General features: G+C 47.8%; 1 long non-coding RNA gene across 1 annotated transcript; it reads left to right on the forward strand.

The window, feature by feature from the left end:
* The first annotated feature begins 10,335 nt into the window (after positions 1-10,335).
* Positions 10,336-14,553, forward strand: LOC131481802 (uncharacterized). Its single transcript, XR_009246571.1, has 3 exons — positions 10,336-10,486; positions 13,853-14,030; positions 14,405-14,553. It is a non-coding gene; the product is annotated as an uncharacterized LOC131481802 (long non-coding RNA).
* The last annotated feature ends 13,335 nt before the right edge of the window (positions 14,554-27,888 follow it).

Below are 27,888 nucleotides of genomic sequence, written 5' to 3' on the forward strand. Positions count from 1 at the left end.
GGAAGTGATGGGATTACTGAATAAAGATCAGCATTGCTTTTATAATACCTAGAGAGCTTTACCACATGGAGGTTCAGCTATGCACCCAATGTCCTGCCCACCAGCCACAGACTGTGAAGTTTCATCTCTACCCTCACACTGGCATTGAATATTTTTCTTTCAAGATGTCAGCAAAAATGTGCCATATCTCCATTTATATGTATTTGCTTTCTTTAAGGATTTGTTTATTTATTCAAAAGGCAAAGTAAAAGTCTTAAAGATTTATTTACTTGAAAGTCAGAAGGAGGGATCTCCCACCTGCTGGTTCAGTCCCCAAACAGCTGCAACAGCAGAGGCTAGGCGAGGCTGAACCCAGAAGCCTAGAGCCGCCTCTGGGTCTCCCATGTGGGTGAAGGGGCCCAAAACACCTGAGCCACCCCCAACAGCTTTCCAAGGTGCATTGTCGGGGAGTTGAATTGGAAGTGGAGCAGCCAGGACTTGAACTGATGCACATAGAATATGCTGGCATTGCAGGTGTCTACTTGTATTTGCTTATTAGTAGCAGCAGAGATAAATTTTGTTTTAAGTGTAGTGACCAATAGTGGTTCTTGGGGAATTGTTGGTTTGTGTTCTTTTTCAGCCTTCTTCCGAGGTTCTTCCCTTTTCCTACATGATTCAACTGACCTCCCTTCCTTTAGAGCTGTGAGCTCTGGTCTGCCAAATCAGCTGTCTGTGTGTCAAAGTGAGACTGCTTCCCCTGTTTAATTTCTTTCCAGCTCTGAATTCCTGATGGTCTCCATCTCAGCTTGCGTGAAATGTCCCATGAAATTCCCGGATAGCCTTCCCGGCCCTCTGCCCATAGCTCTGTGGCTCACATGTTGAAAATACTGTGGCTCATCCTCCCCACTTCTTTTGCCATATGCACGTGCCGGGTGGGTCAACAGCTGGGCGACATTGTGCCCGGCTGGCAGAGGGCTTACTTGGCACATGTGACACCCCAGAAGGGGGAAGATGGCACTGGAATGTAACTCTTTGTTCTGAAAGCAAGTTGTGAACTGGGCAGGATTTCTGAACCTTGATGCCATGAAATGTGCCTCTCCACCAAAAAGGGATTTTATTTCCTGCATGGGAATGTGGAGGAAGGGGCTGGGTCTCCATGCTTGGGCTGCTATGTCATGCTGCAGAGAACTCTGCTTCAGTGACTATTGTCACTTCCTTCTTCTGTCACTTGGACAGGCTGTCTTCCCTTGGTTGCTTTATCTAGCCCCTGTCCCTGGGTGCCAATGCAGCGGTCTGTGCTTCCAGGGGACATCCAATGACCTTGTCCTTGCCCACACTCCTTGGAGACCTACATGAAGAGGCTGCATGCACCCCTCTGGACCAACCCATGTCTCCAGAACATTCTTCAGCATTTCTATGGTCTGTGGTGATCACCCAGGAATGCCCCGCCCAGACCCCATGTCTCTCTGCCTACCTCCCTGGATCAGGGTTTGGCTGTGAACCAAATGCAGCCACCACCTGCTTTTGCAAATACCATGGTGTTGGTACACAAGCATGCCTATTTGCTGATGTAATGTCGTGTTTACACTGCACTAGAGCAACCAAAGGAGAAGGTTGAAGGGGCCATTGGACTCTCAGAGCTTGCAATGCTAATTGCCTGATCTCTTACAGACTGCCGGCCACCAAGTCTGGTGCAAGGCAAAGCATCTACAGGGTTGTGGGACATTGGGAAAAATAAAGACCAGAGCTAAATGTTCAATAAAGAGAAAAGTATTCAACAGAGACATTGCCTTTACCATTGTATTCTTTCCTTGTTCTTACTAAAAAGTATTGGCTGAAACTAATGGGAGTGGTTCACTGTTTTTGAGTTATTTATTTGAGAGGCAGGCAGAGGAGGGGATAGAGAGAGAGAGAGACAGAAGGAAGAGGAGGAGAAGAAGAAAAAAGAGACAGAGGGAGGTAACGAAAGGGAATGAGATTGAGAGAGAGAGAGAGAGAGAGAGAGGAGAGAGAAACTTACTCCTGTTAGTTTGTTCTCCAAATATGTGCCAACAGTCAGGCCAAATCCAGGAGTTGAGCACTTAATCCAGGTTTCCCACGTGGGTGACAGGAACCCAATTACTTGAGCCATCACCATTGCCCCCTAACTTAGTAGGAAGTCGGAGTCAAGAGCCAGGGTTTGATATTGAACCTGGATATTCTGATGTGGGACATGGAGATATTAACTGGAAGACCTGCTTGGACAAAATCTGCCCTTACAGTTAATTTTTAATACCGTTAATAGATAAGATAATAAGTTGGTCATATGTTAGGTCCCATGCAAAATTAGAAGGTTTTATCCATGTACGTAACTCTCAAACTGGGAACTACTAATATCCTGCCTTCAATGACCTCAAGGAGACTTTCCACCAGTTCTACCTATATTTTCGCCAGTAATATCCTCTTTCATGCATTACTTCATACATTCATTCATTCATATGTTATTTACTAAGAAAAATCTTCAAGATTATGTATTTGATAAGAGGATCTCAAATTTTCCAATCTCAGGACCTATTTCATTCTTAAAAAATTACTGATGAGCCCAAAGTGTTTTGGCTTATATACTTTTGCTTATGTATTTTGTATAGTCAAGTGAAAAATGAATTTTGGTATATCTGAAAGATATATATTTAATAGGACATTTAGTAATAACAACCAACAACAAGATACAGGTTGGAAAAAGTATTTTTATTCAGAATAACTGTTTTCCAAAGCAGAAAAAAATTAGTGAGAAGGATAATATTTATATTTTTGTGAATATCTGGCTTAATAGCAGGGAGCAAAATATTGTTTTGATTAAAATTTATGAAGCAAACCTTGTCTTGCTCAGACTTGTAGCTGGAAAGCACAGTGTATTTATTGTTTTTTCAGATAGCTGCTTGTATTTGCCCTTGGTACTACACCAAGGCTCAGCAAGGGGTAGTTTCTTAAAGTTGAGTTGTGATGTGAGTTCCAACATCATATCAATAAGAGCTTTTGGGGACTGACCACATAAAATGCTGTTGATGTGTTCTGCATGCTAAGGGAGTATTTCACCCACGCACAGTTTTGGAGTACAAAGCCTGGCTCCTCTGGAAAATCTTGGTTGACCCATTTCTTTGTGCAACATCAAAAAGAGGCGCCTGGATTTATATCCCCACTAACCTCATCAGAAAATTCATTAAGAACTGGGAAACACTCCAGTTCTTGGTGGTGCATAAGTGTCGTCCATCTCCTCAGCATCTTTTGAACAGTGAAATTTCAGCCCGGGCTCCCATGCTTTTGAATGCTTTGCTTGAAGGCTCATTGCACTTGTTTCCAAGAAAATATCTGCCTGATACCCTCTTCTGGATAACCTGAATTCCCCCATCAGCCTTGTTTTCAGGGAGAAATGATGATCTAGGGAAAATCCTGGTGCTTTGCACCTGACACTCAAACCATCGTACAAACACATTTCCTCCAGGCAACGCACACCATGCAGGACACCCAGAAATGCTTTATACAGACTTCCTGTGTTGTCTCTCAACACTCTAAAAAGAAACATACTCAAGGGCTGAGATTTAACTAACTTAGTAATTTGTTCTGCTTCCTCAAGGACCATCTTAAGTATATTTTTCAAAAATTCTGAGTGCATCACAACACAATGATGACTAGCCTGGATGGAGGCCATTGTTTGAATTGCTGCTAAGACACCAGCAACAAGGAAAGAGGAGGAGAGATCGAGAAAGACAATGAAATGTTCCAACTGCTGGTTCACTCCCCCCAATAGCCACAACATCCAGAGTCTGAAAGCAGGAGCTATAAATTTTATCCTAGTCTTTCTCATGTACAGCAGGATCCCATGTACTTGGGGCCATCTCTGGCTGCTTTCCAAGACACATTAGCAGGAAACTAGATCCAAAACAGAGCAGTTGTAACTGCACTCTTCTGTGTCACTCCCCCACCCCCCAGCATATTTTTTGGCATCATGGACACGTAACAATGTCTTCCATACAGTCAGCAAACCACCTCTCATTAACACAATGAAAGATTGTAGCTTCTTGGACTTCTTGCAAGGGTCTTGGAAATTCCCAGGAGTTGCCAGTCCAGATTTTGTGAGCCACAGCAGGAGTGGGTGATGTAGAAATGTAGGAGAACTCAAGTGACTTTCCCTCTGAAGGTGGAGAGGACCTGTGCTAGACAGCTGAAGCCTGCACTGGACTACATCCTGTAGATAGAAAAGTTACCCCAAGGCTATAACATGCATGGCATCAACTTGGCCAGTTTAGCCATTTCTGAATTGTATAGCTCAGTGGCATTGAGTACACTCATCGCATGCATACACTTTACCATCAACTGTCTTACAACATCTACACCATCCCAAACGAACCTCTGAACTCAATAGACAGTGGTACTGCACTACACCACTGCCCTGACCCCCATTTAGGTAACTTCTGGGTTCTGTCTCTGTGAGCTTGGCTTCTCTAAGTACAGAAATGGGTTCAGATTACATATGATCTTTGGGATTGGCTGATTCGTTTAGCATCACATCTTTAGGTTCATTCACACAGCAGCATGGGTGGACACTGCCTTCTTTTGCAGGTGACAATGACATTCTGTCCATTCATTGCCATTGCACCTTGAGCTGCTTCCACCTTTTTGGCTATTGTGAATCAAGGCATTTGGTTCTGCAAAGTCTGATCTAGCCCTCTACCAGCCCCTGAATAGCCTTTCCATCCTTGGCCACCAGTTACCCCGTGCCCCAGGCAGGGAGATCCCTCTTAGCAAGCAGCATGCCCAGCTCTCAGTCCAACCAGGCCTGCATTATCTTCCTAAAACACAAGGCTCAGACCCCACACCCCATGCACCATGTTCCTGCCTTGTTCAGTCTGCATTCTCTATCTCCACCTTCCCCCACCCCCCAGTAGATTCAGCAAACAGCTGTTCTCTGCTCGTTTCCTTTCGACAAGTCTTTATTGATCGTGCGTTATTTGCTCATCAAACAGATCTGCTGTTTCCGACACTTACAGTCCTGGAGCTGGCTGCATGTTGGCCTGTTCAATCTGTGTTTGCACACGTTGGAGTTTGGCAGCTCAGCTCAATAAAGACAGAAAGGTCTGCACATTGGATCCAGGTGTCTAGAGCAGGGGTGGAGTTTCCAAAGCAGAGGGAATTCGGGAGACGGACTGTGAGCTGCTTCAGCACCCTAAAGCTTTCCAGATTGTATTTATCAGTCATGGAGGTACTTCATGGCTAGGTTTCCCATAGCTGTTAGCACTGGGGTGATCATACTGCAACAGTCAATAAATCTGGCGCTACTGAGACTTGAGTGACAGGGACCTGTAGCTGGGAGGAAGTTGTACTGTGTTCCCTCCTCCTTGAATTCTCATCCAGGCTTCAGGAAAGGAGTTTGCAAAGGACATTCACTTTTCTGTGCTGAGACAGCTCTGGAGTCAACATCACGTCCAGCACATCCTGCTGCCCTTCCGGTTGGAGAAATCCCTCCCATTTCCAGGTGGAAAAGGCCTTGAAACCCACCCCCTAGGGTAGAGATGAAATTCCTGCCTCCTGTGTTCCCTGCTGATAAGGCCCTCAGCGTAAGAGCTATTTCACGCTGTTCTCACAATGGACCCGATGTTGCAGATGTATCATGATGTACCACAATGTACCACGTAGCAAGACAGACAGCACAGAGCTGCCTTGAGGAGGCATTCCCTGAGTGGGTGCTGATTAGGGGTGGGGTTAGAACTGCTGTTGCCCGGGGAAGCCTGGAGAGGTTAAACAAGTACACCTAAGCGGCACAGCTTGGGAAGGGTCCTCTCCTGTCTTGTATTCATCTCTTGGGATGACCTATCTGGGTGTTGGTTCTGTTGCTGGAAACAATAGATAAGCCTTCTTGGGGTCTGTGTTGTGACTCAGCTGAGTAAACTACCACTTGAGACATTGGCATCTCATATCAGAGTATCAGTTCAAGTCCTGGCTACTCTACTTCTGATCCAGCTTCTTGGTAATGAGCCTGGGAAAGCAGTGGAGGATGGTCCAAGTGCTTGGGTTCCTGCCACCCATGTGGGAGACTCAAATGGAGTTTCAGGCTCCTGGCTTTGTCCTGGCCCTGCTCTGGGCATTGTGGTCATTTGGAGAGTGAACCAACAGAGGAAAAAAAAATCTCTATTACTCCATCTTTCAAGTAAAATAAATAACTTTTTTATAAAAAATTTTTCCCCAGGTCCTGCTTAGATAACAAAATGATCTAATGCACACATTGTTTTTCTGTTCCTGTTTTAAGACAAGCCAAATAGCAATAGGGGTTCCAAGGAGGAAGAAGGCAAGTGCTAAGAAAGCAAAAGTCAACAAAGAACTTTCTGGGTGTGTGCTGGTCACACATGCTGTGCAAGGAGATGCTTAGAACTATCTGCTGGCTTCACTGCTTATGAGCACGGAACATGAGGATCAGGAAGGTGGGAAGCTTGTCAGTGTCCCAGAGCAAGTAAGAGGAGTTGGGATCCCAAAGCAGATGTGACTCATTTCACAATGCATGTCATATTTGCCATAACAGGAAGCTTCACTGATGGGCTTGGACACTCCCAGTGAGGCCAAGACAGGGGCCATTCTTTCAGGATCTATGAACCTAATAGCCTCACCCCAGCCTTCATGGGTGGAAGGGCTCCCGAATTGCCAGGCATTTTATAAAACTATTTCTATGTGCGTGGCATCCAAGTGAATACTTTCGAAGGGCAGGGTCAGGGTTACAGTGAGAATCTGAAATAGATTTCAGACTCACAGATCTAGGCCAGCACGCTTCTGCACATGGGGAAGCAGCCACCCCAAGCTTTGCTGCTCATAGTGGCGCTAGGACCCCCAATCTTCAGACTACTGATCCCAGTAGCTAGAGCTGTGACCTGAGGCATGTTGGAGCATGAAGGACAAGGTTAGAATTTGCAGAGTTGCTGATCTGGAGCTGGCCAGGCTGTCCTCGGTGGACTGGTGCCTGAGTGGTCTCCAAAGCCCCACAGGAGCAGTGCTTGGCAGAACACAGAACCAACCGGCATTTCATCTGCTCACAGGGGTCTGCATGGGAAGTAGGGGACAGGGCCATGGCTTTACCTGGTCCAAAAGGGGCAGCTCGGAGCCTTCCTATCTCCAAAGTTTCGAATTTCACCTTGTTTCCCCTGCCTTCTCTGCCACACCGGCCATTATGTAGAAAGGGCTCTTGAGTGAAGAAAGACAGTTTTGTCTCTGGAAGAACAATTCCCCTGTTGTTTGTAGAATACCACCCAGTGTGATTACCATAAGACTGATACTGCGGACTCTTACTATTCCCTGTGTGCTGGTCAAGTTCACCCAGCTAGCCAAGGCACAGATCTTGGCTTCTTCGACCTGTCAGGACTCACAGTTGCATGGTGGGTCTTGCAACACCCTCTTGGTGCAGCCCTTTGATGTCCTTAACTTGTCCCTCTCACAAAACTGCCCTGGGAGGACAGCTTTGGGGAAGGGAGGAGGTGCAGAGAGCTCAGGGCAAAGTAGAGAAATGAAGAGAGAAAATCTTAGACCTTTTAACAGCTGACACGATACCTCACAACCCAGTGATGCGGGCTCACCCACCCAATTCGTGTGGGAACATTGGGTCTCAACCTCTCCATCCATTTGTGGGAGTGGCTTTGCCTGCTGCACAGGGGCACACCTGGGACAGCTCAGGGCCTGCACCTGGCATCTGGTGGTTAGTGCTGAGACATTGGATATCCTGCAATGTAGACAGCACCCCAACGAAGACATTTTCAGTCCAGAGTATCACCATGTGGCTGCTGAGAGGGGAGGGCAAGGCACAGGAGTCTTAGGCATAAAGGTAAGTGTAGGGCAGTACCAGTATGGAGCAGCTGCAACCAAAGGCCAGTCTCCTCCTATGCCACCATGGCTGCAACCACTGCTCCTGCCCATTTGCTGTTAGTAGGGGGACACATACTTCTAAGAGGGAGAGGTTTTCTGATTGGCCATCAGGGCCCAGGAGGCCCTGCATGCCAGGGCTGGAGGGCTGGTCCCAGGGAGGAAAACTGAAGTGCTGAGAATGGGAGGCAAGGCATTACCGGGGGTAGGCGGGTGGAACCCACAGAGGTCCTCCCCAGCTTGTTGCCACCATGTGTTGTGACAGCAGCGGGAGAGACACTCTTGGGCTCTGTGTCATGTGCCCACACTCCGAGGAGACAGGCAGGGCTCAGATTGTCACAAGAGACGCTCAGGGGAAGGGACAAGCAGATTCCTGCCTCTGAACCACACACCCTATTTTCTGTTTGGTATTTTCATCTGAGGAGCATTTCTAGGTCCCTGCTGGGTCATGGCCATAACTGACAGGTGACTGAACCTTGTCAGGAGCTGGCCTTGCCTGAGGAGCTGATGTTCCTAGATCAGGTGGCAGAGGGATGAGAACAGGGAGCAATGCCACATGGGACAGAGACCTAGCAGGGTGGACCTCGCAGGGTGGACACCTGGGTGCCCCTCCAGCGAGAATGACAGAGGAGGAGCAAGAGGGAGAGCACTGTAGGTGGCCTCATGCTACCTTGTGTGGTGCCGCCCCCCACTTCCCCTAAATGCTGGTCCCTATGGGAACCCCTGAGACCCCTCCCCCCACAGACCCCAGCAGCAGCCAATGTGATGTTGGCAGCAGGGTCCCTGCAGCTGTAGCTTTTACTTGCTCTGTTAAAGGAAAAGGCCCCTTGAGGGCGGGCAGGGGATCCAACGTGCAGGTCACAAGGCAACCATTTATTATGCGCAACAAATACTTTCCCGATTATTAAATGTTTTATTGGGGGTTTTTACACAGAGGGTGGACTTGGGGAGTCCCACAAGCAGCTGAGAGAAGGCGGAGGCGGGAACATTCCAGGAGGTACAAGTTCACCTTCAGGCAGAGGTGCGGGACTCTGCTAGGGCCTATTCCACAGTCCCCCTGAAATCTCCCTAAGTCTGTGGGCCTCCATGGGGAGGCAGAAAGGAAAGACACTTTCCCCACAGGAAAGTGGTCTGCCCTTCAGCATCTATGGCCTGCTGGAAACCGCAGAGGACCAGACAATAGCTTTGTGGGCTGCCAGGCTTGTCCTGTGGCCCCGAGAGGCAGCCCGAGACGGGTCCAAGATCTAGCTTGGGTAACACTGCTGCTGCCCACCCCCTCTCCTTCTTCTCTTCTCTTCCCTCTCCTTGTTCTCCTTCTCAACACTACCACTTAGTGAGCAATAACTATGCGATCAGCAATCGGCTTAGTACCTTCAAGAGCTTGTCTCCATCCCCCACGAAAACCTCACTAAGACCTCCATCTGGTGAAAATGTTAATGGCTCAGAGAGGTTTTCCAACTCACCCAGCATCACACAGGGAACAAGGAATAGAGCCAAGTGCTGAAACCGGATAGGAGTGACGTAGGTGGCTGCTGTCCCACACCTGCTCTGCCCTGCCTCACAATTCTTTCATCTGGACCCCCTACTCACTGGCACAGCAAGGGGTCCCATTGGAAAGTGTCTGGACATCTCAGGTTCTTCACCGAGCTCTATAGTCCACTTGATGTGTGACTTTGGCCACATCACGTTCTACTTGAGGTTTCCGAACTGGAAAATGGAATGTCATGCTGCTCAATGACATGTTCTTTTGGGAAATGCATGATTAGTCAGAGATCTCACACATAGTGGCTTTGTGTCCTGTCTCCTGCCTCTCTGAGCATGCTCAGGAGCTCCTGGATTCCCCTTGAGCTTCTGGTGAGTGTCAATTCTGTAAGTGACACTCAGAATGCAAGGAGCTAATCATGGGAGCTTGTAAATAAAGGTGCTCTCTCTACAGTATTGCCATGTGGCCTTCCGTGGAAGCTTAGCTGTCCTCTGTCCCCAGCAGCAATAATGGATGAGCACAATTGTTTCCATGTATACTCACAACAGCATTTGGATTTTGTAAATCCAATAGGTAAATATTAAATCTCAGCATGACTTACATGTGCACATACCTTCCTACAGATTAGGTTCAGTGTCACTGCACATGGTTCATGGCCCTTTTTCCAGGTTTTCCACCTATGGGGGTGCTTCCACAAGTTCACAGAGAATGGAATGAAAAAATACTCACTTTGTGCAAAGTAAAATTGCGTATGCTAGGGGTCCTTGGAAACCCACGCAAAATATATGTTATGGAGAAACCATGCCTGCATTTCAGAAAAAGATCTGCAATGAAATAAACTCATTTTTACATTATCTCCCAGGCTTTTGGGTGGAGACAGTAGTGGGCTGTTGGTCTGATTGGTAGGAAGATTATTTAAGAGATCAAATCCAGGTGAGATGATTTGCCAGATCATGTTCCAGTTTGTCAATGTACTTTTTTTGTTTATGGTGCAACTCAGCTGAAAATAAAAGCGAAGAGCAGCCAGCTCATATGTCGTTGTAGAAACGCAAAAGAGAAACCCCCAAATGTGTTCTTCCTCTGCTGTGGATGAGCAGGGCAAGTATTTGTGGACCAAGGAAAACACAGAGAAGGAGGCTAAGCAGGGTGAACATTCACAAATTAAACTAACTGGCATTTTTACTGTATATGAAGACAAGCATGAGTAGCATATGGCACAGAATCCAACATTTGAGTAAGACTTCCAAGTAAAATATGAAAATATCAAAAAAGAAAGAGAAAAAAAAAAACAAGAAATCACTCATCTGGCTGCTTTGGGCTTTCCCTCCAGACACCCTGTTAAGGCATCCTCAAACTTGCTCTCCTGGGAGTCACTCAGGCGTCTACCTCAGTCATGTGACTGGGGAGCTGCGTGTCTTATCTACAACCCAGATGATCAACAGGACCAGTCCCCGTCCTTCCCTTGCCTAATGGAGACACACACAGATGTCCTGGTGGGAGGCCACCCCAGGGATACTCCAACTTGGTTCCATGCACCATCTCTCTCCAGCCATGCCTGGGACACAAAGAACACCAAAACCTAGAGCTAAAACCTTGTGATGGAAACTTGAACTCCTCTGGCCTGCTCACCCCTCCACCATCTCCAACTATGGTACCCGGTTACTCGGGGGGCAGAATCTGGGAGCCCAGGAGAGGCTCAGTGAAGGTGGTTCCCTGACACTATGGTGGTCCTCAATCCCTCTTGCCCACTCAACCCCAAAGACACTAGATCTGGGCTGTTTATGGGGTGTGGGCTCAGAGATGTGGGTGGCAGGCTCCTGGGCCCTCAGCAGGCAGTAAAGTCTTAAACAGAGGTCTGCTTTCCAGATACAGCTCCCACATCAAAAGGCCAACCTCCCTTCCAACTTGGCCTTAATTAACAAGTGGTGGTAATCCCCAGGATGAAGTCCAGTCAGACACCCCCGGAGACAAATGTTTCTCTCTTGTGGCCACAGACCAGCCTGCTGCAGCCTCCTCCGCCCCAGGTGCTATTAAAAGCAGTGCCATGCTGTGGGAGACGCCAGCTCTGCTGGGATGGGAATAGAAGGGCACCTTCCTTTGCTCTCTGCACTTGTAATTTGCCAAATGTGGGAAAAGTAACTCTGGCTTCCTAAGCAAAAAGTTTTCTTTTGTGTGCATATCCCTGTGTTCTGGGGGGTCTTGCTCAACTGTGCTTCCAAACATCTTGAGCCCATAGAGACGCAGGCTGGAGAGAGCCATGGGTTGTAGAGTGCTCATGCTCCCAGCATGGCAGGGACCATTTCCACTCTGTTATTGGCTAAGTGGAGCCCTGGCCAGGGGAACGGATTTGACCACAGCAGCCACGCAGGACATTGGGAATGGGGCCCTGAACAATGCCCTGTTCAAGCCCCTAAAGAATCTACCTACAGGCACACATGCTGCAGGGAGGGTCCCCAGATCATATTCTGTTTCCACACATTGCCCAGACCTCTAGTTGGCGGGCAAGGCCATATGACTTGCAGTAGAATGTATGCCAGAGAGAGACATGTCTCTTCCTGACCGTAGCAGGGAGCAGGCTGCATAGAAGTCACCCCACTGCCAGGACCAGTTACCTGATGAACACAGTGGAGGGTTCCTAGGGCTGAAACTTACCCCAAAAGTCCCTCTCCTGCCTATACACACATGCACACACATACACATAAACATGTACACATACATGCACATACATACACACATGAAGATGCATGCTCACACATATGCACACACATACACACCATGAACCTTCTTCTGCACTGTACACTTTCACTGTTTTAACTCGAGTTTTTTCCCCTCTGCAGCATGATTTAGCCTAAGCTACTCTGCCTTAACCCATAACTCAATGGCTTCATAATATTTGCAGATGTCATTTTTCTTTAGGGTCACAAAAGGGCCCAGCCAAGAAGTTGTTTGAAGGAAGATTCCAAGCTCAAACAGAAACAAGAATTTTTGGCAGAGGCATTTGAAGATGAGTTATTCTGTCTCAGGACATACTGCAATGTTCCGAATGGGAAGGAAATTGTGGTTGGAAATGGACGGTTTAGGGGAGGATGAGGATGTGATAAAATCCATCAAGGAGTGGGATGAAGAATCAGCCTCTTGTACTCAGGGACCCCTATCTTGGCATTTTACCTTTCCATGGATTGTACAGAGGCTTTTTCTCTCTCTAAGATTTATTTATTTTTACTAGAATGGCAGATTTATAGAAAGGGGAGATAGAATGATTTTCCATCTGCTGGTTCATTCTCCAAATGGCTGCAATGGCTAGAGCTGAGTCTATCTGAAGCTAGGAAGGAGCTTGCTCTGGGTCTCCCAAGGCTTTGGGCTGTCCTCTACCAGGAGCTGGAAGGGAAGTGGAGCAGCCAGGATATGTACTGGTGCCCATTTGGTATCTTAGCACTTGGAGGTGGAGGATTAGCCGACCATGCCTTTGTACTTGGCCTGGCTTCCTCTCTCTAGAGGATGAGTTCCCTGCAAGTTCTCATCTGGTTGGCGGATATTTTTGAATTGTCCTGCTGGATGGTGCAGCAAGTTAGACACCTGCCACAGGTGAAGGTGATAGGTGAAGAGCTGGAGGAGAAGCAGCATCACAGGAAGTGGCAGAAAAGCTCAGAGATGGGGACATGAGTAAGCACTGAGCTGGCAGGAGAGGCCAAAAGCTGATGATGATGCTCTCACCTAGGACCACTGAATCCATAGTCCAGACTGGGCCTGCACTAAGTGCTTGGCTCCCAGTCACCACCATCTTGGACAGAGATACCGATACTGCTTCCATTTGATTGGTTTATTTGTATTTATTTGAAAGGTGGTGGGGAGGGAGAGAAAAGGGATAAAGAGATTTTTCCACTCAGTGCATCCCTCCTTAAATGCCTGCAGTCATGGGAGGACCAAGTCAAAGCCAGAACTCAACCTGGACCTCCAATATGGGTGACTTCCCCTGTACAGGGCAGGGACCCATGTACTAGCTACCTCCCAGGGTGTGCATTACCAAGAAGCTGCCTTTAAACACAGGGCTAGGACTGAAATGCAAGCACTGTGATGCAGGCCCCCAAGTAGTATCATAACCATGGTGTCAACCATCCACCCTACTACCCCCACTTTTAGAGAAAATGAAATTAAGTTTCTATAACTTGCCTGAGATCCCAAGGTTGGCATGACCTACACTCCATGCTTGTCTTCCAAACCCATCATGTCTTCAGGATGGCTGCATGACAAATCACTCTAAAACTTAGCAGGAAAATGACATCTGTAAGAGGTGGGGCCTAGAAGGAGTTGCTTACTGGGCACTCTCTGAGGGGCAGGAAACTAGAGGGAAAGGGTGTATGTGACCTTGCTGGGGTGGTTCTGGGCTGGGACATCAGCTGCAGTTTCCTGCAATGAAACTCAGGGCCAGGCCAAGGGTCAGCTTTTAGCTCACCCTTCTAGCTCAACTTTTAGCTGTAACCATGTCCTTTTGCCTCATTAATGCTGCTCCAGACATGGCAGCCTGCTTGTTGCAGAACGCCTGCTCTGAGACTCAGAGTACACAAATCAAGATACAAGCATCTGGACATACTACCCTTGGAAGAGGTGCACTCCCGATTCTGTGGGAAGCGATGGATCCCACAGACTGATTCCTGAACAACCTGAGAAGATGCCGCACACATCAGGCAAAGTGAGTGGGAAGACCAGGGGGGTGGAATCCTGGGGTCTCTTGTGAGACTCCCCATTCCACGTGGCCTCTCAAAGTGCAACTGTGCACCCCATAGTACACAGACATTTCCACTGATGATGAAATACATAGAGGCAGTACCAGAAGATTACAGAGAGCTGAAACATCTGTCACCTAGCGACATTGTAGCCGCGGTGGGATGACAACATAGAGTATCACTCACACAAGTGTGGTGATGCTAATGTGAACACAGCCTACCCCACAAAAGCATGGCACATGCAATGGTGTCCAGTACAGCATGCTTTGCAACAAGAATAAATGGCTATGCTACTGGCTTGGGGATTTACTGGGCTATAAATTTCATTATTGCTTTGCAGAGCATTATAAACTTGGTAGGAAAAGAGAGGGCTGGAGTCTGCTGGTGGGAGCTGCCCATGTGTCTGATCTGTGCCAAGAGGCCATGCGGAGGGACTGGCCAAAATCACCTGAGGACTTGAGGTGAAGTCACCCAGCACTCTGCTCTTCGGATTATTCCCCAGTCACAGGACAAGAATAGATCCGGGGGATCTGGTTGCGAATGCTGAAGTTTGGGTTTTGTGCATGGGAAGTCTAGGGGCAGAATTTCTCACAAAAATGCACATGAGGAAACCCTGGGAAACATTCAGCCACTTGGCCCTTCCACTCACTCAGAGCTGTAGAATGGCCCCTTCTTGCCTGCCCCCACTGCCCCTTGCCACACCCCACTTGGCCACAAAGCTATCAGAAGCTCTCTGCACACAGTAGGTGTTTCCGGCCCTGCCCAGCTGGCAGGACTCCCTCAGCCCCCAGTGCCCACCTCCTCCGCCTGCCTGCTCAGGCTCAGATTTCCCCTCCACAAGCCCCGAGGAAGGGCTTCCGGCAGTGTGGGTGGGCCTGATCAGGCTGCTGTAAAAGGCTTGCCTTCCCTTCCTGGGGAGTGTTTTATCAGTAGATGAAAATAAACAGAGCTGGCTGCGGCCTTGCCATCTCCAGGTCGCATGGTAATTATGGCTGCTTTCTGAGAAGACAGAGGCCGCCAGCTTCCTGGTCGACACCCACACTCCTGCAGTGGAGCTGGGCTTCCTGGGATGGGGGGTGGGATGGGGCAGAGCCGCCCAGGGTGCCGTTGCCCAGCCTGCAGTTGACACTTTCTTACTGGGACGCCTTCCACCCTCAGAACCCAGAGCCGGGATGCAGAGTGACTGATGTATCCCACCCCCATGGCATGACCTACCATGATCAGGTTCCCACTTGACTCCCCCCAGCTTTCCAGGTTCCCCTCCGCCTGGCCTCAGACTCACCCCCAACCCCCAGCCCTCCTCCATGAGCCCGGCTTCCTTCACCTTCTCTTGCAGTCGGCGAATGATGGATGCTGCCTCCTACCTCGAATGCCCTTCCCTTCCTGAATAACATCCATTCCTGCTCCTGCATTCATCTTCGCCCTCCCGTCCGTCATGTCGGGAGCCTTCCATTAGCTACTTCGAGTTGAATTACATTCTCCCTGTCTTGCTTGCACCGCGGTGAGACTGTGGCTGCGGGGCTGCAAGGCTGCAGGCCCTGAACTCCCCTTGGATGGACATCCCACTGAGACCCCTCTGCCACATTCAGAAAGCCAGCCTCCCTGGATGCACCCTAAGGAGGGAGCGGGCACCTGCTCAGTGCAGCCCTCTGGACTTGGGTTCATAGCAACTCATGCATCTGTACAGAGTACGGCTTGCAAGGGCTGAGAAAAGGTACTGTGTCAAATCACAGCATCACTGCCAGATGTGTGGTCGTCAGTCACCTGCTCACATTGACTAAGCCAAGGCCGTGTTACCCCGAGGCCTGTTGGGAGGGAGGGTAGCATGATGGTACTGCCAAGGCCACTGCCTATGACTACAACAGCATTTTCCAGGGTTGGCTCCCTAAATGCCTGCAGCCCTGACAGGGCAGGTGGGGCAGGTGGGGGCTTGGGTCTTGAAGGAGCAGTGCAGATTTGAAGCAGCACTAACCATGCACAGCACCTGAATCCTGTCCCTTGCAGGCAGGCAGCACCCTGTGCAAGGGTGGGTGTTGAGCAATGAGTTACCAGGGTGGCAGGGTGGAGATGAGGGAACAAGGCACCCCAGGGACTCATGGAGACCTCTTCCTTCTTCAGGCCTGTTCTTTTTCTTTCCCTTTTTTTTTTTTTTAACTTTTCTGCCAGGCTCTGAGGAGGCCTGTTTACACGGCTGCCCCCTGCGGTCTCTGCTGCTTCATCTGCCTTTTGAAAATGATGCTCAGTGGGATGTGTGCACATTTGTAATGACAATGATCGGAGCTGGTTTTTCCACAATCCGTGCCTGCTAATGTCTCTGTCACAGGCAAGGAAACAGCACAGAGTCAGTCCCAGATACTTCGTGTTGAATGAATTCCTTAGTAGTGTCATGTTGAGTTCCCTGTTTACAAAGCATGTTTGTGCCTGGAGGTGAGCAAAGCAGGGCTGTTCCTGTTTGTTAGGCAGGAGAGGGGAAGAAGGGACAGAGTGGGGAGCTACGAGGCACAGGGGACAGTGACCCGACCAAGGTGGCACTTGCCCAAAGGCTGAAGGGCAAGCAGGCAGGGCTGCTCCCCTGTTGCTACTGACCACACACCTAGTGTCCCCCTGCACTCCCTTCCCCAGCCCCTACTGACAGCAACATTTGGCATGAGAAGGATGAGGACGGATGAGGCAAGACATTCCCAGAACCAAGACTGCCGTTTCCCCTAAGAGATGGGCGTCTTGCCACAAAGAAGGGAGCTGCTGGGTGAAACCCACATTCAGAGAGAGCCTTCCCAGGAATGGAGATCCAGCCTGAGGCTTCCAGGAGCTGAGCCTCGGCTGGAATGAGGGCGGGCTAAGACCACAGCCAAGCCTTTGAAACCGAGCCTGCGGTTGAAGTCGGGTCAACACATTCACAGGCGTTTGGGGCGCTATGGACGTCTAGGGTGGGAAACCCACCCGAAAACTGTTGAAACACAGGGGCCAGTGCCACTCTGGGCTGAACAGTGGCTCTTTGAGTAGAAGGTGTTCGAGAATGAAGTTTCCCCAGTGTTCCCAGGGCTCAGACTTAAAGCCAAGGGGGGCCTGGGCCCCCAGTGCCTGATGGAGCTGCCGATAGGTCCCTGCTGGCTCAACGTGATGACATTGGCAAGAAACTGATCTTTCTGGGGGAGCCGAAACTCAAGAGCCCTCAAGTGCAGAATACAAGGCAAGTTGTGTTACCTGCCACAAAGGCCCGGCTTTCATGCCTGGGGTGGGGGAGGTGAAAGGGACCCCTTGGTGTTGGGTGTCAGGAGTCCCAGACCATACTCCAAGAAAGGAGGAGGCTGCCAAAGTGAGACCTCGTCTCCTGTCTTGTCCTCTCCGACCAGAATGCATCAGGCCAAAGGCAGAGTCTGAGTGGTCTGCTTCCTCCCTTGGTGTCACAGGCAGCCAAATTCTGGGGCCCAGTAGCTGACCTGGGCTTCAGTTATCTCAGGTCTGAAAGTCACAGCTAGGTGACCTTGGGTGCAATACCAATGGTACTGAAGAAAAAAAAAAAAAAAAGAACTTGAGCATGCAGTCTTAGCCGTGGTTAGGTGGCCTGGGCTGCTTGAAGCTCTGTATTATTTTTCCCAAGTGGCTATCTCTCACTTTTGTGTTGTGGCAGAGGGGTTGAGGAGCAGTAGTCAAAATATGAGGCAAGGAATTCCAGAAAGGAGATTTAAATTCTCTTTCCTACAAACAAAGTCTGTCTTCTTAAAGTGCAACCTACAAAACAGCCCCCTATTGGAGAGTACCATGACACTTCATCCTATAATATACACAATGATTCCCCAGCAACTGGGAACTGGGAAAATCAGATGTTGCCCCAAATGACAGCAGTGCTTGGCAAGTGTGAGAGTATTAACTTCTTGTTTGCTCTCCAACACCCTTTCAATTAAGAAAGGACTTAGAATTTACAAGCAAAATGATTAGTAGTTTGGAATCATTGCATCTGTAATCTAATAACTTCAGTTCTCTCAGTTATGCAATGAGTTGTGGAACTTACCTTCAGAAGAATAAACCCTGAACCTCTGACCATTTGACTCTTAGACCAGTGCCCACCGAAGCTCCATGAGATCCAGTCCTTCAGAACAGAATCTTCTAGTCTTACTGGATTGGTTGTCATTTAGGATTGCCATTAGATAATTAATCGCATATATGGAATGTAAAGTTGCTTCATTTTCTTGAAGATATTTTGTAGTTATTTTGCCAGTTGAAGACAAGGGTCCCCACATAACCCTGTGTACAATTGTTTCAGTGAGCAGGGCACAGGTGACTGCTCTAAAGCACTTGGTTGCAAGAAACCTTAGAGTAGGAAAGAATGGATACTTAGAAATCCCTGAAAGCCCCTCTGGTCAAGTCCTCCAGTTGGGTTGCAGAGGTTTCTGAGACCCAGAGAAATAAAGAGGCCCCAAACAGAGTAAATGCATCTGTCATCCTCTCTCTTTCAGGAAGGGGAATTGAGAAGTTTCTACTGACCATGGCCACTGGGTCTTGAAGGTCATATCATCCTTGGAGTTTGGGATGGCAGTTATTCTATTTCATCTCTGTTTTTGCTTTGCCAGACTGAATAAACTAATAAGAAAGGCCTTCTTTTTTGGTAAAGATGTATTTTATTTATTGAATGGGAGAGAGAGGGAGAGAGTTAATCTATCAGTTGATTCATTTTTCAAGTGGTAGCACTGGTGTGAGCTGAGCCAAGCCAAAGCCAGGAGCCTGGAGCTCTGTCCATATCGTCCACATGGGTAGAAGTGGCCCATGTACTTGGGCAGTCTTCCACAGCCTTGTTGGTGCATTATCAGAGTGCTAGATTGGAAGTGGAGCAACCAGGACTCAAACTGGTGCTCATAATGGATGCTGATGTTGCAGGTTGGAGTTTAACTTGCATTGTAACCATCCTGGACCCAAGGAAGTCACTCATGAGGCCGTGTGGAGTATAGTGAGTAAGCAGAGATGCCCTTTCTTATCCTTGCTTCCTTTTTAAAACCATGTTGGATTGGAGTGAGTAAACTGAGTCGACTCACTGCCATCTCAACTGGCTGGCTGAAGGGTCTTTGCATGCAGAGGCACTGAAGATCACTCTGACAACCCTTGACCCAGAGAGTTCGGGGTGCATTGCCAATCAGAGTCATCGAGCCCCTAGCTGAGCCACCCCAGGCAAGTTTCAGAGGGAAAGCATCCTTGAGCTGTTTGTTATGCCTGAGATGGTCCACAAGCCACAGCGTGGACATCATCTGGGAGCTTGTTCCAGATGGAGGACCATGGCTTGCAAGCTCTCAGTGATTCCTAGGCACATAATTGGTGCGGGAAGTACAGGTCTACAAGATTGGATATTTCAACAAAGGCGAGGGGATTGCCAATGGAGAGGAGGCTGCTGGTGGTAATCCTACCTGCAGAACCTACTCCTTGCTCAGCTTTGGGAAACCTCTGGCTGTGCTGAGGATGGCTGCTCTCTCATCTGGAAATGAGGGCTTGGACCAGATGATCTTTCATCTCTACCCTTGCAGGCATCTGTCCTAAGAAAAGGCTGGAGGGAGGCGGGCGCTACTCAGCTGAAGATCAGAGAGTTCCTTGCTGTGTAAAACACTCCTTAATCAGCCTTGTGTCAAGTCCCCCGCCCCCCGACTAACCACAGTGACAAGTCCCAGGAGTGCACCTTGTCAGGCTGTGAATAAAGTTCAGGCAGCTTGGTTAATTACCCTGACACCGACTAGAGTTAGCTACCCAGCAGCTCGGGAACTCGTCTTAATGATTATAGGAACACACACTGCCGCCGCCATCGCCACTGCTTTGGGCACAACCATCCCTTTGGCATCCAGTGCCTGATTTTAGAGTGTCAAATTCAAACCAAGTGTTTCCCAGGGCTGCAGGGACCTGGGGAGATATCAGGAGGCCTCTTGTCTATCCAACATAAGAGTGAAGTCATTTTTCACATGTATCATTAGTGATTTGTTGTAAGCATAATGCCAACTCAGCTTCCTCCTCTCGGGTGCTCTACTGCAGTCCAGAAAAATCCATGGAGAATGTGTCTTTCAAATTTCTCCCTTATTTCCTTCCCTAAATCTCCTACCTTTGTCCCAGATGGTTATGCTTCATTCTCTGCAAGAAACAGGTACTTTCTTGTAAGTGCATGCATTGCACATAAACTCTCCTCTCTGCTTTTGCCCTCTGTCCTTATTCATCCTTCAGATGTTAGGTACACTCAAACAGTTTTCATGACTTTGCATCCAATTGGGTCCATGGATTTCTATAGAGTTCCATGTTTCTAGTAACTCCTATTAGATATCACATTGTCTTTGGAGACAATTTCTCCCTTAAATCAGTGAGTTCTGAGTTGGCAGGGACCATGTCTGACTACCTTTACATCTAGGCTTGGAATGATGGGGTTGTTTTCTGGGTCACTGACAGTATCCAGAATGCTTGGGACACAGTTGAGACTCCTTGTGTGTCTGCTGAATGAGTCAGTCAATCAAGAGTCTTTTTGAATGAGTAAGTCAATCACGAAATGAATTCCCCATGGTTAGCACAGTGTTTAGTTCAAGAAGAGCAATCAATAGTTGGTTTGAAGTGAATGAATGTATGAGTGAGTAGAGGTCTTTGTGTTTTTGACACAAAGTCTGGATAGTGAGACATGAGGACGTTGGTGCAACAGCCCAGTGCTTCCAAGTGTCCAGTCAGCTCTACAGAGGTCTGACACTGGTGGTTTGATATCCCCTGTTCTCTAACTGTGGGACTTGATGGTGATGGTGGGAGGTGGTGGGGGACAGGAAAGAGATGCAGAGGGAATTTTCCACAAGAAAATTCCATTGAGTGATTGACCATGAGGGCAATTTGAGGATACCTCTTCCTCCCCCCAGAAATATGCTTCCAACTTCCTGCCAACTGATGGAAGATCTAGAAGGCTCCACAGGTGCAGCCTTTGATCTCTACCAATAGGGAGAAGGGAAATAAGTTTTCTGTGGTTGGAGGTCTTCAGAATGAGAAAATGTCCTCAGTTTCCACAGCAAAGAAAGGACAGAGCTGGTAGTGGGAGCCACCTCTGGATGACCTTGGAGTTTGGTGCTCCTTATGAAGTACCACACTTTCTCTAGTAAACTTTTAACATGCAAAACCAGTTCAAAAATATCTTTCTTCACATGTGGTGGCAGCAGTGGGATGAGAGTCAAATGTCAGTAAGCAGAAAGCAGGGAGAACGGCTGAGTCTTCTGGAAGACTGCTTTATACCACTTTCGTTCTGGATTCTTAGCCTCTCCTTTGGGGGTCCAGGGTTTTAGAAAAAGGTTCAGGTTTTGCTTACTTTGTTAAGAGCTCTTTCTTCTCCCTTCCAGCCTTCACTCCCTTTTCTTTCTTTCTTTCTTTCTTTCTTTCTTTCTTTCTTTCTTTCTTTCTTTCTTTCTTTCTTCCTTCCTTCCTTCCTTCCTTCCTTCCTTCCTTCCTTCCTTCTTCCTTCCTTCCTTCCTTCCTTCCTTCCTTCCTTCCTTTCTTTCTTTCTTTCTTTCTTTCTTTCTTTCTTTCTTTCTTTCTTTCTTTCTTTCTTTCTTTCTTTCTTTCTTTCTTTCTTTCTTTCTTTCTTTCTTTCTTTCTTTCTTCTCTACCATTAGGCTAACCAATAGCTTCCCATACAGTGAAGTTGAAACACTACTTCTAATGGGGGTAGTGGGACGATGGCATGGGGACTGAGACTTTAAGGTTGTGAGACAGACTCATCTGTATTCAACCTAGCTCTGCCATCTAGGAGCTATGTGACCTCTGGAACTGGCTTACTGTCTCTGAGTCCCCACTTTCCCATCGAACCTGGGGAATGGCACTAATAACCATTAAGGCATTGTTGTGAGAGGGTGTGGTAGATACACACAAGGTGTTCAGTATGGGATTCCAAACCCTACCCACAACCCCACAGTGAGGAAGTCTTGAACCACAAGGCATTTTTCAGAACTCATCTGGCAGTAAAGCTGATATCACCTCGTCTCAGCTTGGCAACAGAATCTGAGCTGAACTGATGTAAAAAAGATTCAAAGCTGTTTTTGTGACTATTCATGGCTTTCTGCAGTGGAAATGTTGATGTGTTTGATTTAATGTTAATACCTCAATACACCCTGGAGGAGTGAGGTAGCATAAGGTGTATGTTTCGTATTACCTGACTGGAGTCTGAAATGGTCTTATTTCCAAAACACATATAGCTCAAAAGATGTCACACAAGGGATTCTGCAACCTCTGGGCTATCTGGCTATGTGACTGCTTGCTGCCTAAGAGCTGTCACCCTTTCTGCTTCAGAGATTGCCCACGGGCACATAAGGCTGGGGAACTAACATTCATCCCATTGTGCCTCTGCAGCACATAAGGGACTAGCCTCAGGTGTTCTTCATTTCATAACCACACCCTTGACAAAAATATCTCAGTAATTGTTTAACTTGAACATCTTCCAATAGAAACCCATTTCTTTGGATTGTTCTGGCTCTTTGGTAATTAGAAAGCCCCCATGTAAAGGTGAAAGTTGCTTAAGTGAGCCTTGGAAATGGAGAGTAACCATGAACCAAATCCAAGGAAAAAGATGAGAGAGCCAGTTGCATAGCCATGGTGGTGAAAGGGGGACACAAAGGGTGAGATAAGTGATTCCACAGCCATGTCCAGCTCTGAAAGTCAAAAAGAATTTTGGCAGATGGAAAATTTTAAATGCATAGAGAGGGTGGTAAAGTATGAACATTCTCAGCATTCCCTTCTTTCCCTATTCCCTTTATAATCCCAAAAGAATGTGGGAGAATTTGTAACAATAAAGGAAACAAACCAAATATAAGTAATGAAGAGCCGACAGATGAAGTGTTAGGGGCCCATGCAGTGGCATAGCACACTAATCCTCTGCCAGTTGCATTTCATATGGATGTTGGTCCATGTCCTGGCTGTTGCATTTCCAATCCAGCTTCCTGTTAGTGGCCCTGCACCTACATGGGAGACCCAGAAGAAGCCCCTGGCTCCCAGTTTTGGACTGGCCCAGCTCTAGCCATTGCAGACATTTTGGAAGTGAACCGGTGGATGAAAGATTCTTTCTCTTCCATTTCCTCTCTGTGACTCTGACTTTCAAATAAAATAAATCTTTTTAAAAAATCAAATGTTATATGCATAAAGCAAGGGATAAGAGTAAGTTCAGAAAAGTAGCTTTATTCCAGCTGGAAACCTAGCTCTGAGCTTCCTGGTAGCCAAAGGAAAAAAGGAAAAGACAGTGGTCAAGTGTGCTCATAATATGTGTTTTGAGTATCTATTATTGCAAAACAAATACAATGGCTTAATATAATAATTTTACTTTGCTGATGGGTTTGATGAGTTAGGAGCTTGGGAAAGTCTGGCCGGCAGTTCTCTGGTATCCACAGCCTCAGTTGGGATGAGCAGACCTGGAAGATTCACCTTAAGGGTGTATTTTTCCATTGTGTTTTTGGTATGTCACTGCTCCTTGGCTTGTCTCCTTTTTCATGCAGCACCCAAGGCCTCTCTGTGGGGTTTGGGTTTCTCCCTGTGATATGGTCTTGGGAGATTTGTGCTTCTTATGTGACAGCCGGCATCCTGAAGGGACTAAGTGGGGGTCACAAGGTCAGTCAGGGACCATGCCCAGAATTGCACAATTTTACTTCTACCCAATTTTCTAATCAAAGTGTGTAGGAGATCCACTCAGATTTAATGGGCTAGAGAAACAGATCTCACCTCCTGATTGAGGTGGAGACCAAGGTCATATTGCAGAAAACTGTGGAAAATGGTGAATGGTGTAGCCATCCACTCTTGGCAAAATAATCTGCCCCACAGGATACACATTTGTCAGGCGGACTGATTTTTTTTCTTGCCTAGCAATGAACTGGTACAATGAATTATGCAGGATCTTATTGCACAGTGACTAAAGCAATGTCATCCAGGGCCAGTTTGCAGAAGAGACAAAAACAACTCAGGGCTTTCGATGCTCAGACATTCTGAAAACTGCATTTCCATGAGCTCAGATCCTCAGAAATTAGTTCCAGTCCTTGAAACCAAATGCTCCCTTGTGATCAATCAACGGCCCTCTAACATGGCATCGTCACTGTGCCAGGCCATGGCACAGTTCAGTGGGGGCCATGTCCCTGTCCTTATGGTCTTCCATCTTGTTAGGGAGTTGAATTTTATAGCTATTCAAATGTAGGTGTGGACTGGGGTTTCTCAGATGGCACCAAAGAGATCCTGCATAGTCTTGGGTTAAGCATGGGATATCTAGATATTGGCGAAATCCTATATTAGAGTGCTAGGTCAAGTCTGGCTGCTCGACTTCTGCTCCATATTCCTGCTCATGCACCTGGGATGCCCATCCCCATTATTCATCTACTGAGATTCCCAAACCCGCCCAAGATGATGTGGTTTCTCAACAGGTAGGCCCAGGTTTCATTCTAGGGATCCTGCTACAAAGCCTCCCATGTTGGGCTCTGAAAAGCCAGATGGCCACAGAGAACTTCAAGGCACCTCTTTCTATTGCCCAATTGCTAAGGCTGTCATCTTCTCCCAGTGGTGACTCCAGATGCCTCCAGAGTAAATGAAAAAGTTCTCAAGTCCATGTTTTTACTCAAGTGCTTTCTCGTGGAGACAAGCTGGTCCTAAGAAAAGAGCTACCGGCCTCTTCTTTGGGGACTGTCACCTACTGGAAGTGAGACCCTGCAATCTGTTCATGTCCACCTTCGAGCTTCAAATGTGCCCCAATCTTGGGTGATTTGATATGCCAGCCCCATGCCGCCTGCTGTTTGCCAGTTCATGGAATCAATCGCTGTTTCATTCATCCAATTCATTCAACAAATAGCTTCTCTGTGTCTTCTATTTGCACTTAATTCTCAGAGAAGTGAATGTTTAAAGTAGCCACTTAGTAACTGAAAAGCTGATTTTACCAATTTCATTCCACTCTCCCAAAGGAGTCGCATGTTAGGCTGGCCCTCTCAATACATAAGGCCATAGGCCCGCACAGTTCCTCCCACTGTTTGAAAAGAAATTTAGAAGGCCAGTAGCACCCTGTGCTTTCCAATTCAAATTGGCCAGCTTTCTGCCTTGGGGAGCATGGGGTAGATCCTCCATCTTCAGGCCTGACCTGATTCTATGATCCAGGCCTCTGGCATTTCACAGTGGCCGGTTTGGAAGCTTCGATCCTGTGCTGTTCTACTGCGGGTCCAGGATCTGAATGTGTTCATAGGCAGGCGGGAAGATGGGCTGGGGCCAAATAAAGAAACCCAATATCAATACCAGCCACACTGCATGGGGCCGCGGGAAGGTCAGTCTTCCCAGAGGAGGTCTCAGCCCACAGGTCTCTGCCCTCTACATCTTGCCAGCCCTCCCTGACCCCTCACCCAGACTTCCTCCAGAACTCCCCCTCGGTCCCTGAATTGCCAAATAAGGCATCTGAACTTCACTGTGGCCTTGGCCCTCAGCCAATCTGCTGGTCCTGGGAGTAAGGGAGCTGGGAAAAGGATCCTAAATGCGCTCCCTCCCCTCATGGCTGGCGTATAGTTTTAGTAGCAGACGTGTGTGGCGGGGAGGGGGGATGGGTTATGGGAGGGGGTATCCCTCCAAGCCCAGCTGAGCCCAAGTCCCCATGCCAGGTCTTGTGAGGGTGCTTTGAAAGCGCCTCAGCTTTGTGAACAAGTGCTGCTGTTCTTGGCTCCCAGAGAGGTTTTGCAGCCCAGGAATGCTCAGCGCAGACATCTCTGTGAGGCCATTGCGAGGGCAGTCCTCTCAGCTTATCAAAGTGTGGAGTGCCACCCTTCCGTGCTGTCCCCTGTGTGACATTGCACATTCTCATGATAGCTTTCCCAAAGCCTGCTTGCTGCCTGCTGCTTGGTCCTGACTGGGGGAAGCACGGAGGCTATATGTGGAATCTGTTGAGACCGGGCAGAAGGGAGCGAAGACACTCTCTTGTGATGCGTGACATGTGAGAATGTTCTCTCGACAGAAGCAGCTCCCAGTAATAGTAACAGCTCCCGGGCTTGTGACAGGCCGCAGCCCGGCACCTCCAGCACCCTGCCAATCTCAGTAGCAGTATCCTTGCAGCAGGAAGTGGGTGGGAGGGCTGTCAGGGGCGAGGATGGGGACTCAAGATACACACAGAGAGGGGCAGAGGCAAGGTACAAAAACAAAGGGAAACTGAGGCAAGGAGGGGCCAGGGTGGGGGCAGTACAGGCACCTCAGAGTTCCCAGAGGGCATCATCAACAGAAAGAGCACAAAAAAGGAAAGCAAGGTGGGGTGGACCTACATCTACATCCACATTAGTCTTGCTTCCCTGCCAAACCCAACTCCCTCGGTCCTGCAGCTTCGAGCCCTGCCTGGAGGCCAGCACTAGTCCAGCTGGGGAGAGAGGAGCAAAAGCACCTCCTTTCAGGCCAGTGAGGACAAAGAAGTCTTCACTCCTGGGGCAAAAAGCGGTTTCCAGGACCCAGGATCTCTGGGTCTCCAGCTCCCTCAGATGCCAAGATGTGAAGGCTCTGGGTGTCCCGATGTATTTCAAAAAGATTATTTTTTTAAAAAAAGTAAGACATGCTTTCTCTCATTTAAAAATAGCCTTCTCTCACCCCTGCTACCTCACAAAAAAAGAAAACAATGCAAGCTCATCAAGGAGCACCTGGAAAATATGAAAAGATGTAGGGAAAATACAGCATGGGTTGTAATCCTATCACCTAATGATAACCAGTGTTGACAATTCCATGGGTCTCTTTTTTTCAGCCTCTTGTGAATGCATAGAGCTATATAATTAACAATAATATACCACAAGCATCCTATTAAAAATTATTTGACGTAACCACTTTTATTATTGTATGTATTTTAATATGTCAATAAGGCATTATTTTTTGTTTGTTTTTGGAGATGAGGGGCTGTAAGATTTGTTCATTTGGAAGACAGTGTGAGAGAAAGAGAGCTCTTGCACCTTGTCCTTAATGGGCTGGGACAGACCAAAGCAGGAATTGGGAGCTCCATCCTGGTCTCCATGTGGGTAGCATGTACGCCATCGTCTGCTGGTTTCCCATGCACTTTGCAGGGAGCTGGATCAGAAGCAGAGCAACCAAGGCACACACTTGTGCTCTGTTTTGGAAGACACATTTACTTACTGGCCACAACACCAGCCCCCAAGGAATGCCTTATTGAGGTGAGCTCTGGGTGAATATTGAAGTTTCATCTAACTTTACCACTACAAATAACACTTTAACTGTCTTTTTGCCTACATCCTCACCAGAATTTGACCTTTTTTTTTTTTCAAGAAATAAAGGTTATTTAGCTATGTCCTAGGCCATTGCCATTTTTGAAGCATCTGCACATATGTGTGTGTGTTTTCCATGAACTTTTTGAAGATTCCCCTCATGTGCATGGATTTCCAAATATTTTATAGCCAAATAGACTTAGCTTCGAATTCCACTTTGTCATGAATGAGTGTACAACTGAGCTTCTGTTGCAGCTTATATTGGAGATGATCACAGAGCATTTGATGGTCAAGAACAGTCCTTTTTAGTCTGCAGGAAGCTACCATGGGCAGAAAGAGAAAACGGGCGTGGGCGAGAGTAAGGGATTTGCCAAGAACTGAAGCATAACCAAGTGCTAGTCACTTCATCAGCACCCAGGATCAGGCTTTCCTGGACTCAAGCTTGGAGTATGTAGAGCCACCTTGCCCACAGTGACAGCCTCTAGCCACACTGAAACATATGGACATAAATGAAATGTTTTGCTTGTCAGTTACTCTAAGAACCATGGCTCCCATATTGCACAGTTCAGGAATAGGACATTCTCATTATGACAGAGAGTCCTATGGGATAGCATTACTTAAGAAGATTGGTGTC

This window comes from Ochotona princeps, chromosome 13 (assembly GCF_030435755.1).
Source record: "Ochotona princeps isolate mOchPri1 chromosome 13, mOchPri1.hap1, whole genome shotgun sequence".
Classification (NCBI taxonomy): Eukaryota; Metazoa; Chordata; class Mammalia; order Lagomorpha; family Ochotonidae; genus Ochotona; species Ochotona princeps.